Below are 12301 nucleotides of genomic sequence, written 5' to 3'. Positions count from 1 at the left end.
TTTTTTTTTTTTTTTTTTTGTGGACCACATCTCATTATAAGACGAATCTCGTTGGCCAGGAACATATATAACTTAAACAGAGGTACAGTTCCCTCCAGGGTTTGGAAGGCTTATTAAACAACATATTGCCAATATAGTAACAGCGTTGAGTTTACTGTAAACTCTACAAATTTTGTTTCATAAATGTTGGATATGTAAACCCTTCGTGGATGCAACAGGTATCGAGCCCAAAGTCTAATTCTTGTTTCATCCACTGTAATATGTCACGATCAATGATCGTTCATTTTCCAACAACATAGGGGTACACCTCTATTTTCTGACAGACAATTGCTATATCTTCAACAAGCTCTCAGGTCGTTGAATTAGATGAGGTTCTGGTGACGACAAAGCCTTCTTCTGTTGCCAGCGCGCTCTCCAGACCTAAATCCATGCGATTTTTTAGTGGGTTACATCAAAAACAACAAAGGTTTACAAGATTCAAGCGAAAGAATCACAACCGTCTTTGCTACTATTGATCAGGATATGTTGCAGCGAGTAAAACAAGAAAGATTTTAAACTTAATAGCTGCCGAACATTTATGAAATAAAACTTGTGAAGTTTCGTTCACCAATAAAATCAAAGTCATTGCTGTATTGATAGTATGTTTGTTTTAATAAGCCTTCCCAACCCTGGAGAGAATTGTAACACACCCAGAATATTTGAATTTTTCTTAGATTGCATGGGAAAACAGGGAAAAGGAAAGAAAGAAACACATCAGAAAATGGAGCTATCATTTACTACATACATACATACACTGATTATATATATATATATATATATATATATATATATATATATATATATAGGGAGAGAGAGAGAGTATTCAACTACATACTGCCGTTTGAAGGTAAAGGGCAGTATCTACAGAAATGAGTTTTAGAGATATTTGAAGAAACGTGTTTTGGATTTTATACTAACAACAGGGAAATGTTGGAATTTGATATATTTTTCGCGCTTTATTTTCATCAGGAATCAAATAAGCAAGCTTGTACAATAAAGCTAAAATACAATAGAGGAAAAATATGCAACAAAATAAAAAATGAAAAGTTTGCAGATACTACGCTTTGTTTTCACGGCAACATACTTATTTTATAAATAAGAAGTTTCCACTTGTTTTTAGAAATTAATTTACGATTATTTGGTTCCAAATTTGCAACGATTTTTCTCATTATAGTCCACCTTTCGATTGCTGGCACTCGGCAAAGAACAAAAGTCAAGAATTTTATACTTTCTTTCATTCCTTCCATCCTTCATTTGTGGAAGAGAGTTTTTTGAGACATTTGAAGAAACACGTTTTGGATTCCATAGGGAAATGTTGGAATTTGATTTTTTTTTCAGGCTTTATTTTTAGTGGAAATCAAATAAGCAAGCTTGTTCAATAAATTACAATATATGCGAAAAAAAAAAAGAAAAATGTTTAATGAAAAATTAAAATATTAGATATAGAAGAAAGTAAAAAACATGCAGATACTGCCCTTTAGCTTCCCACGGCTGAATAAACACCTAGCTCGAATAATTGTAAACAATGCTTCACAAAGTAAACTTTTTCCGAGAATTTTCTTTTAGTCAGTCTGGCCTCTCTTGTTTTTAATCGGTTTAAGTAAGTTAGTTCGAAGGCGAATGTCAACAATCGTGATGTAAATTATACCGAACGAAGTTGATGTGTTGTTTTGAAAGTTACCTTATCATTGCTCTCAATTTATAACATTAAATACAACAACAGACTACATGGATTAGGTGATCGATTTGTAAATAATAGTTTTGAGACAAAGGAAAGATATTTTCTAAATACTGTCATGTATTTATTACTATTTTTTCCCGAAAAACATTGTGATTTTTCAAACATTAGTAGTTTTGAAAGAAAAAAAATCATAATGTCTACTAAATAAACAGAAACATTCATACATTTCTTTTTTTCGTAATTCAGCATACACCCTGATTTATAAATCATTATGTATGATTTTACGCACTAGCTACTACAGTAAAATCCCGTTACAACAAAATTCAAGGGACCGCAAATTGTGTTCGCCGTTACTCATATAATTATAAATTTGTTAGTCTAATTTAACGATATCAGCAAAGAAACAAGATACTATAATTTTAAATTAACTACAAAAATGTAAACTGAAACTATATTAATTTTTTTAAACTTCAAAAATCATCCGATTACTCTAAAAACACATTTAAATGTATCCTTTCTAGTTCCAAAGTACCTTAATGAATACTATCTAAGTATAGGTAGCTGCCTGCACTATGTTTAGTGATATTTGCTATAAAAAAAAAGAACTCATACACTTTTGGGAATATTGAATTTAAAAAATTTCAAATATTTTCGGTAATTTTTCGCTTGTTATAATATAGTAATAGGAATAAGATATTTCAATTTTATTTGGTTTATATTTCTTTTCGAAAAGTAAGTTCTTTTGTTATGGTTTAGTGTTTATAAATGTATTTATTTTAATTAATTTTCTATGCTTAGTTAGTCTGTGCGATTCTAAGTTGCAGTTTTTATTTATTTATTTATTTATTTTGGTGGCTAGTTTTTTTGTTCTAAATGTAATTCTAATTATTCTTTTCCTTAGTTTTCAGGAATGGATCATGCTTTTTTAAAATATTACTATGCCTCTATATTCTTCGAAATTGAAAATAAACATTTAGCAAAATTCCTGAATAACATTTCACATTAATATTGTGCGTGAGTAACAAAAACAATAACTTAATCAAGTGGTTAAATAATAAAGAGTGTTTTCGCTTGTGTTGTGCTTGTGTTAGTTTTCTCGACGGAAATAAATATATTTTCTTTGAAAAATGTACAACTTTTCAGATTTTAAAACATTCTATTTACATGCAGAAACAAAATTATGATATCGCCATAGTAAAATATAATATAAAGATATATATTTTCAAGTCCCCTTCAAGCGTATTTCACGCAATGAAAAACGAAGTTTTACTACATTTATTTACACGAAGAAAAAACATAAAATATGATATATCTATAGTTAAAAATAGTACAGAAATATTTTCAGCTACCTTTCTAGCATATTTCCCGCAACATTAAACGGAAGACGCGGTAAAAAAATTTTCAATCACATTTTTTTTTTGCTTCGCATTTAAAAAATTAGCCTCTTTAAAAAGGTCAGGGGTGGGGGAGATGAATCGAAACATTTTAAGAGTTGCATTTGAACGTAATTTTTTCCTTTTAATTCAAAATTTTAAATATTTTTATCATTAAAAATCAAAACATTACACGTTTTGTTCCTTCCTGTTGCTTCTATTTAATCCTTAGCAATGTAATTTTCAGACTTGATCATTGTTATGTAATTTAGTGTTTCCGTCTATTTAATTGCTCCAAAATAAATTTTTCCTCCTAAAAATTGTCAAGGAGAATTTTCACGCCTTTAAAAAAAACTCTAACTTCATCTCTGGTCATAAAGATGTAGGTCAATGTAGAACAGTTATTCCAAAATGAAACTAGAAATAATTACTCTCATTCATTTTTCAAAAAAATCCATCGTAAGAAATTTAACTTTTTGAGAACTTGATCATTATTATAGTCATTTATTTTCAATTATTATCGTCTATTTCATTCTTCTAAAATGAATTTTGCTCCTCTAAAAATCGTCAGAGATTATTTTCACGTTTTAAAAAACGCTAGCTACATCTCCGGTCCTGAGCATATGTACAATGAAGGGATCAAAGTAAAACAGTTAGTCAAAAATAAAACTAGAAATGGTTACGTTCATTTTTCAAAAAGTATCCATTGTGAGAAATTTAGTTTTTTAGGGACTTGATCGCTATTATGGTCATTTATTTTCGATTATTTTTGTCTATTTCATTCCTCCAAAATGAATTTCGTTCCTCTAAAAACCGCCAGAGAATATTTTCACGCCTTAAAGCACCTTAGGTACATCTTCGATCCTAAATATATGTATAATGAAAAACTCAATGTGCAACAGATATTCGAAAAGGAAACAAGAAATAGTTGCGTTCATATTTCAAAAAGTATCCATCGTTAGAAATTTAGATTTTTAGGGACTTCATCACTATTATGGTCATGTATTTTCGATTATTTTGAACCCTAGCTACATCTCTAGTCGTAAATATGTGTACAACGAGGAGATAAACTTTACAGTCATTCAAAAATGCAACAAGAAATAGTTATCTTTATTTTTCAAAAAATATCCACTCTCAGAAGTTTGATTTTTTACAGACTTGAGCCCTATTATGGTCCTAATTCTTTTCATTTCACTTCTCCAAGATGAATTTTACTCCTCTGAAAATCGCCAAAGAATATTTTCACGCCTTAAAAAACACAAAGTACAACTCTGGTCATAAAGGAACAGTGATAAGCTCTGGTGTTCAACGAAGAGATCGATTTTATACATATGTTCAAAAATAAAATAAGAAATAGTTACTTTCATATTTCAAAAAATGCCCGAGGAAAAAATGCAATTAAACGTTAGCCCATAAACGCAAGGAATTTCAGTGACGTTTTTTATAACGCAATTTTGTTTATGTATACAAGAGTTCACTTGTATTTTCCAAACGTATAGAAAAAGTATTGCCAACGGAATTTTAATTATGAATACGTTTGAAAAGTTTGCGTTCTGGGTTATGGAAAAATAATAAAACTTTCTATGCTTTTATGATCAAAAAAATAAAATGTTTATTAAATTTTCATACGTTTCATATTATAGAAACACGTCAAAATATATAAATAAAAAGAATCACACATTTTAAATTGTACGAAACATTTTGAAATAGTTTAACATATTTTAAATTACGCAAATGGTTTCGAACTGCATATTATATTACGTGATCACATTTAACGTAAATTATATTTTTTAATAAGTATTTGCGTATTTTTAATCTCGCAGTATGGAGATGAATTACTTTTTACATATTGAAGCACACGTTTCTGATTAATATCTAATGCATTCTCGAGTGAAAATATATGTCGCCTTACACTTGTTTATTAAGCTTATTTTTCGTATTGTTTATGAAATTCAAATGTATACCAAGTTCATAACGTTAAATATATATAAGGGGTTTTTTTTCCTTGAATGACGACACATGTTAGGAATATACTTGTCTGTCTCATCAGGTGCGGTTTCATGTAATTTAAAACACATGAAAATACATAAATATGTACGTAAAATGACAATTTTTTGTGTGCTTTTTTCCCACATACTACGGAACTAATTTTGTATACTCAAGAAAATTTAGAGCATTTTAACTATAGTTAACCTTTTTCTTATGATTAGTCAATTTTTGTTTAATATCCATGTTTAATTTCCATGTGCACCATGATTCATAAGCATTTAACATCAGAATTACTTTATCGCCAATTTTTTTCCTTCTTCTATTTCCGAAATAAGAGAAAAGCATTGGAATTATGCAAAACTTTCGGTTTTCGAATTTTGACGGATTTACACCTTTAAAAGAGTATTTAACACATTTTGATCATTGTTAGAAAATATTTTTCGTCCCTCTATTCAGGGCAGGCACGACGAGAGGCCATGCCAGCCTATGTCAGCCTAGTCGGAAACTAGGGGTCCGGGCCTTGGGGGGGGGGGGGGTAGGTGACACTGGCACAAAAAAAGAAAAGAAAGAAAAAGAGGGGAGGGGGAAACTCCGATTAAGAGAAAACGTAAAGATTAAGTAAAATTTGCTCTTTTGGTATTTACTGTTGTGGCACTTAAAATAGAGTTAATTGTTTTAAGCAGTTTTGATTTTTTTCTCCCCTTCCCCCTTTTTTTCCTTACCCCCACCTTTTTTTTTCTTCTTTTCCCCCTTTTCTTTTCTGTTTTTTTTTTTTCTTTCTTTCTCTGGGGAGTGTGAGCGGCTCGGTGACATTACTGACAAGGGGCCCACCTAGGCTCTCTGCGGCCCTGATTCAGGAACTAAACTTGCTTAGGAACTCACGGGGTATGAGCATTTTTTCAAATTTTTACATTTTAGTCGAAATATAGGCAGTTTACATGTAAAACAAGTTGCGGGATAATAAAGCACCTGTACTTCTTTTCAATTTCATGCAAATTTTTGCATTTCAGTCGAAATTCAGGTTATTTACAAGTAAAATGATTCGTCGTGACAATAGCACTCTTGCACTTCTATTGTTAGAAATTAAGCCCTAACTCTACGAGTACATCTATCTGTGTGTCTGTCTGTATGTTTGTACAGAAATGAACATATGTTTTGTGGCAGCTCTAGCTCATAACATAATCTATGGAATCGAATGAAATTTTATTCATGCACGTTATTTCGGAAGACGTAAGGTAAAGATTCGCATAAAAAATGATGTACTTTTGGCACGAATCACGCCAAGGAGCGTGGTAATATTGAACGATTTCTCGTCAAATTTAGCTGCTAAGTCTCTAATTCAAGGGATTTTAAAAAATGTTGTGCAGGTGGACGTCAACTTTATTATTTGTCATTAATCACACTAATGAGTGTCGTGAAAGTGGACATTTGGGGTAAAATTGGGTGTATTGGTAGACCTCAACGGGAACAGGTGCTTATTTGTTTATTTATTTATTTATTTGTAATAATCGTTCTAAGAAGAATGGCGCAGTGGAATATATTTTTAGTTTATCATGGCTGAGAGATCTTAAGATATAGTGAAAGTAATTCTGAAAAATTAATACACAATTGGTGACTGATAAATTATCATTGCTTCAAAAATTATTGTAAAATGTCTTTCAATGATTCATATTTATATACTGTGACAGTACTTTTGATAATTCTATTCGTTATGTTTATTTATGAATTAGTTAACTCAGGAGCTGAAAATATAAGATAGGGAGGCTGTATGCAGATAATCAAATATTAAGCTAAACTGTATCTAGTTTTCAATTACTTTCACATTTATTGGCTGTTAATATTTTTGTATAACGTATTGATCATGACTAATTTTAGTTAAATTGAAGTTTATGGTAGACCGACTGGGGAATGAACAGCACGTATATATAGTTTTTTCTTTTTCTTTCAAATAAAAGTTTTTAAAGTATTTCTCTTAGATTAATTGGGAGTAGTAGTTGTTTTCTATGCATTTCCAAAACAAAAGTAACTGAAAATGCTGTTTGTTCACATTGCTCTTTGGAGGCATTGGTCGGGAGGAAGTGTTCATTTACTCGGCTGGAGCTTTGTTTCACTTCATTGAACTGATAACTTTATTTATCTGTACTAATTTTCTAAATCTGACAGCAAACGTGGTGCAACTTCCATGTAAACAATAGGCTCAGATTCTTCACGTTTCAATGGTGACAGCAGATACAATAACATAATAAATTAATTTCAAAAAACATTTATTTCAATGAAAAAAATGTTGAACGATGACATTTAGGGCATACTTAAGAGCTAAGCGTACCAAAATCATACTATAATGCCTTATATGAATGTAAACGTCTAAGAATATATAACAACATTTAATGAAATTTAAAAAAAAAAAAAACGATTTTATCTATTTCAAAAATATTTTCAGGCAATCTTTTTCAGTGATATTTTCCTCTATTTTTTCTCTCTCTTCCTCTTTTTCTAAATGCTAAAATGTTTTTATGGTTTATCTTTACATTGCTTTAAACTATTTCTTTTTCGCAGCATGAAAAATTTAGTCCTATATCGTTTCACCAAAAAGTGAATTTTTTCTTAGTCTTTCACTTTTACACAATTTTTCAAAGAGTTAAATGTTATTAACTTCTTAAAATATTTCGTTATTTATTATCACGCACTCTATAATTACATTACTGTTGCTGGGAATTGTAAAACTATTTGAAAAACAATAAAACAATTACATCAGTATTAGTATTTCCTTAGCAATTATTTAATGAGCCCAACTTAGTTTTTTTTTAAATTTCAGTTATTAAACATGCAGAAACAAACATTACTTGGCAATAAATGATTTATTATAACTATGTAATAATTTAAAATAATTCCTTTGTTGTTAATTTTCCGATGTTTTTCTTCCCCCATGATGAAAACGTAAAACGTCTTTCTCCTGCATAACACTACTTCTGCAGCAAAAGCACTTTTCCCCCTTCCTTATCAAGTAGTCTGATGAAGTCTCTTGTATCGCAAAATAGCTGCAATTAGAAGATTAAACGAGTGTTTTATTTTTATAAAAGCTTTTTGTATATATTGCTCACTTAGAAATCATTCGGACCCGATTTTTTTATTATTTTCCTGCCATTAATTTTTTTCGAATTTTGATTGGGTTTATACTAACGCTACAAGTAACAAAATACAAATTATCATTCACATTGCCAATTGCAAAGTATTCATTTTCTTTTTTCAAATTTTTAAATATGTAAACGTATACCTTGCTTTTTTAAAAAATAGTAATTGAAAGTTGCTTTTTTCCCTCAATCATGCGTTGTAGTGTCAATTTAAGTTTTCTGCGAAGTTAAATCCATACTATATTTATTAACTGATAGTCTGTAATTCTATTTATGTATGTTATGTTTTTAAGAACAATGTATTATATCTTTCATCGTTGTTTTCAAAATTCTGTGCCAAGTTCAACAAACCACTTTCTCTGCCTTTCTTTAAAAATCATTTGAACACTATGTTTTTATTAGTTTAATATCTTAAGTTTAATTCAAAAACGTTTACTTGTGTTAAAATGAATCTCTTGTTTAGACTTTCAAACAGTTTGTAATGACATTACCAAAAAACTAAGTTTGTTGTGTTTCCCCTAATTCTTTTAAAATAAATATTAATTATGTGGGATATTGAATGAGAGTAAACATATTTTAAAATAACTTTACTTTCTTTAAATTTCCTTTAATTTGTGAAAAGAAATGCTTTCTCGATGTTCAACAATATGCAATTATCAGAGTCATATTAAAATCCTGAATGCCTTTACGAAAATAAATTATATTGTAATATTATCATGCCTTTGTTTTTAATTTGTTTTGTTCATATATTTTCCTTATTTCCCCCTGAAAAGAAAAAAAAAGAGAAAACTCGGTTATAAAATATTTCTTCTACTTCTAATGATAGCATTAATACTACATCTGTGAAGTTTTGGTGCACTCTTAAATATAAAAGTTTGCATGTACATCATTCGAATCTTTTTGAAAAAAGAAATTAAAGTGGCACTGTAATTACTTTTACCAAAACTGGAATGTGGGCAACGTTTATGGAAAATCTATTTCATATGTTGAAAGTTCAGCTAAAAGGTTTTTGTCAATTTTGTTTGTAACAAAGTTCAGTTTCTACCATATCAATATTCTGTGTTTCGAATTAATTTAAATTTTAAAAAATAGATAAATAAAAACTGAAGGAACTATATGGGGCTCTGTAATTACTTTTGCCAAAAACGGAATGTGGACAATGTTTATTGAAAATTTCTTGCATATGTTAGAAGTTCATCTTATTATTTAGGAAAAAAGGTTTTTGTCAATTTGTTTGTAATCAAGTTCAAATTCTACTATACCAATATTCTGTGTTTCGGATTCCTTTAAATTTAAAAAAAATAAATAGATAAAACTATTAAAACAAATTCGTATAAAAAAAATAAATAAATAAAAACTACTAAAACAACTTCGCATAAGAAAAAAGGCTAAGAAAATAGATCAATGTAACTTATAAACATGGTAATTAAATATTTATTTTCAAAGTCTAATAAAGTAGAACAGAAAGAAAAATAAAGTTCTATGTTATATATGAGATAAACTTTCATGGTATCACTGATGAATAGAAGCATTTCTACATAGAAATAAGGAAAAATAGTCTACAAGTTGATTAACCTTTTAAGAACTCAAAACGAAGTAAACAGTAAATATGAAAAAAAAAAATAAGACAGAAAAAAAGTTTTGCATTTATGAAAAATATAAACACTCAAAATTAATGTATTAGTGTTCTTCCAACAAATATTCAAAAGTTTTCAAATATTTCTAATTTAATAATAAATATTTGGTAATTAAAATTATGATACACTTTCATGTAAAATATAGCATTTAAGATCATTAAAGAAGAAAATAATTTGTTAATGCAAAAACATTAATGAGTATTATATGTATGGAAATTCATTCAATTTCATTTATAAATGCTCACAGTCGGGATATTATAAATAATAGTCTAAACAACGAACAGCATGACCTGTGAATGACATCAATGCATATTTACATCAGTTCTAATTATCATACACAAGATAAACCTCATCAAATTTGTCTCACCTTGAAAAACTGAATCACAAATCCTGCCACAATTCCAGCATCCTAAAATTCAATGAAAATATTTTCTTCCACAAATAAAAACTATTATCTTCCACGGAAATTCCACAAGCGAGATTTGAGAAGAGCGAAACAGGTGTGCTGAGTTCCCGAAACCCTTAATAGTCGGATACAACTGAGGGATCGAGTGTGTGAGGCCGGAGAGCGCCTGGTGCATAGGCAAGTCCAAATCTCCGCCTCTGCCCTGACTCCCGCCCACACAGGGGCGATCGCAGCGGCCTCTCTTGATCACTCCCTCCCCATTGTGTTCGTTCTCGCTGCCCCCTATACTTTTTTGTTTAGAAGTGGGAAACCGCTTTAGAGGTTTTGGTTTGTTCCGAACTATTTAGAAAGTCGTTTTTTATCTTCATAAGACCTAAGTTTTTTTGAAAACCGTGTTTATGTTTTCTGACATTATAGGGATGTTTATTGAATGTCACTTATAGCGTATTTCGTACATTTCATGAAAGTAGCTTTTATCTGTATCTTGTTTAGAAAGAGGAAACCGATTTACTGGTTTTAGCTTGTTCCGAACTATTTAGAAAGCCGTTTTTTTATTTTTATAAGTCCAACAATGTTTTTGAAAACTTCATTTATGTTTTCTGATATTATAGGATTACTATTAAATATCGCGTATAACGTATAGCAATATTCCATAAATTTTATGAAAGTAGTTTTTTTTTTTTGAAAACCTTACTTGTATTTTCTGATATTATAAGGATTTTACTAACTGGCACGTATAGCGTACAGAAATATTTTAAACTTTAGGAAAGTAGTTTTTATCTGTATCTTTTTTAGAAGAGGGAAACCGCTTTAGAGGTTTTAGCTTGTTCTGACACCCCCCTATTTAGAAAGCCGTTTTTTATCTTTATAAGTCCAACAATGTTTTTGAAAACCTCGTTTATGTTTTCTGATTTTATAGGATTTTTATTAAATATCACGTATAACGTATAGCAAAATTCCATAAATTTTATGAACGTAGTTTTTATCTATATCTTGTTTAGAAGTGGCAAACCGCTTAGAGGTTTTGGTTTGCTCCGAAGTAAAAACAGTTTTTTATCTTCATGAGACCTAAGTTTTTTTGTTTTTTTTTCTGACACCTTTGTTTCTGTTTTCTGATATTATAGGGATTTTTATTAAATGTCAGGTATAGCGTATAAATATATTCCAAAAATTTTCTGAAAGTAGTTTTTAGCTGTATCTTGTTTAGAAGTGGGAAACTGCTTTAGAGGTTTTGGTTTGTTCCGAACTATTTAGAATGTCTTTTTTTATCTTCATAAGACCATTTTTTTTAAACCGTAACTATATTTTCTGATATTAAAAGAATGTTTATTGAATGTTACATTTTGCGTATAGAAATATTCCATAAATTTTCTGAAAGTAGTTTTTAGCTGTATCTCGTTCAGGAGTGGGAAACAGTTTTCAAGGTTTTGGTTTGCTCCGAACTAAAAGTCGTTTTATATCTTCATGAGACTTAAGTTTTTTTTTTTTTTTTTTGAAAACCTTATTTGTATTTTCTGATATTATAAGGATTTTACTAACTGGCACGTATAGCGTACAGAAATATTTTAAACTTTAGGAAAGTAGTTTTTATCTGTACCTTGTTTAGAAGAGGGAAACCGCTTTAGAGGTTTTAGCTTGTTCCGACTCCCCCCCCCCCCTATTTAGAAAGCCGTTTTTTATCTTTATAAGTCCAACAATGTTTTTGAAAACCTCGTTTATGTTTTCTGATTTTATAGGATTTTTATTAAACATCGCGTATAACGTAAAGCAATATTCCATAAATTTTATGAACGTAGTTTTAGCTGTATCTTGTTCAGAAGTGGCAAACCGCTTAAAGGTTTTGGTTTGCTCCGAACTAAAAGCCGTTTTTATCTTTATGAGACCTAAGTTTTTTTTTGTTTTTTTCTGACAACCTTGTTTCTGTTTTCTGATATTATAGGGATTTTTATTAAATGTCATGTATAGCGTATAAATATATTCCATAAATTTTCTGAAAGTAGTTTTTAGCTGTATCTTGTTTAGAAGGGGGAAACTGCTTTAGAGGT

The 12301-nt window shown here is 29.7% G+C and overlaps 1 protein-coding gene across 1 annotated transcript in view; it reads right to left on the bottom strand.

The window, feature by feature from the left end:
- Nucleotides 1-10377, bottom strand: part of LOC129222354 (LIM homeobox transcription factor 1-beta-like) — a 127103-nt gene extending 116726 nt beyond the window's left edge. Inside the window, 1 exon segment of the mRNA XM_054856850.1 lies at nucleotides 10218-10377. The gene's annotated coding sequence lies outside the window, so the exon portion shown is untranslated.
- Nucleotides 10378-12301: the final 1924 nt, after the last annotated feature.

Source organism: Uloborus diversus, chromosome 5 (genome assembly GCF_026930045.1).
Source record: "Uloborus diversus isolate 005 chromosome 5, Udiv.v.3.1, whole genome shotgun sequence".
NCBI lineage: Eukaryota > Metazoa > Arthropoda > Arachnida > Araneae > Uloboridae > Uloborus > Uloborus diversus.
Note: the sequence above shows the minus strand (reverse complement) of the source record. Positions and strands in the feature narration are given on the sequence as shown.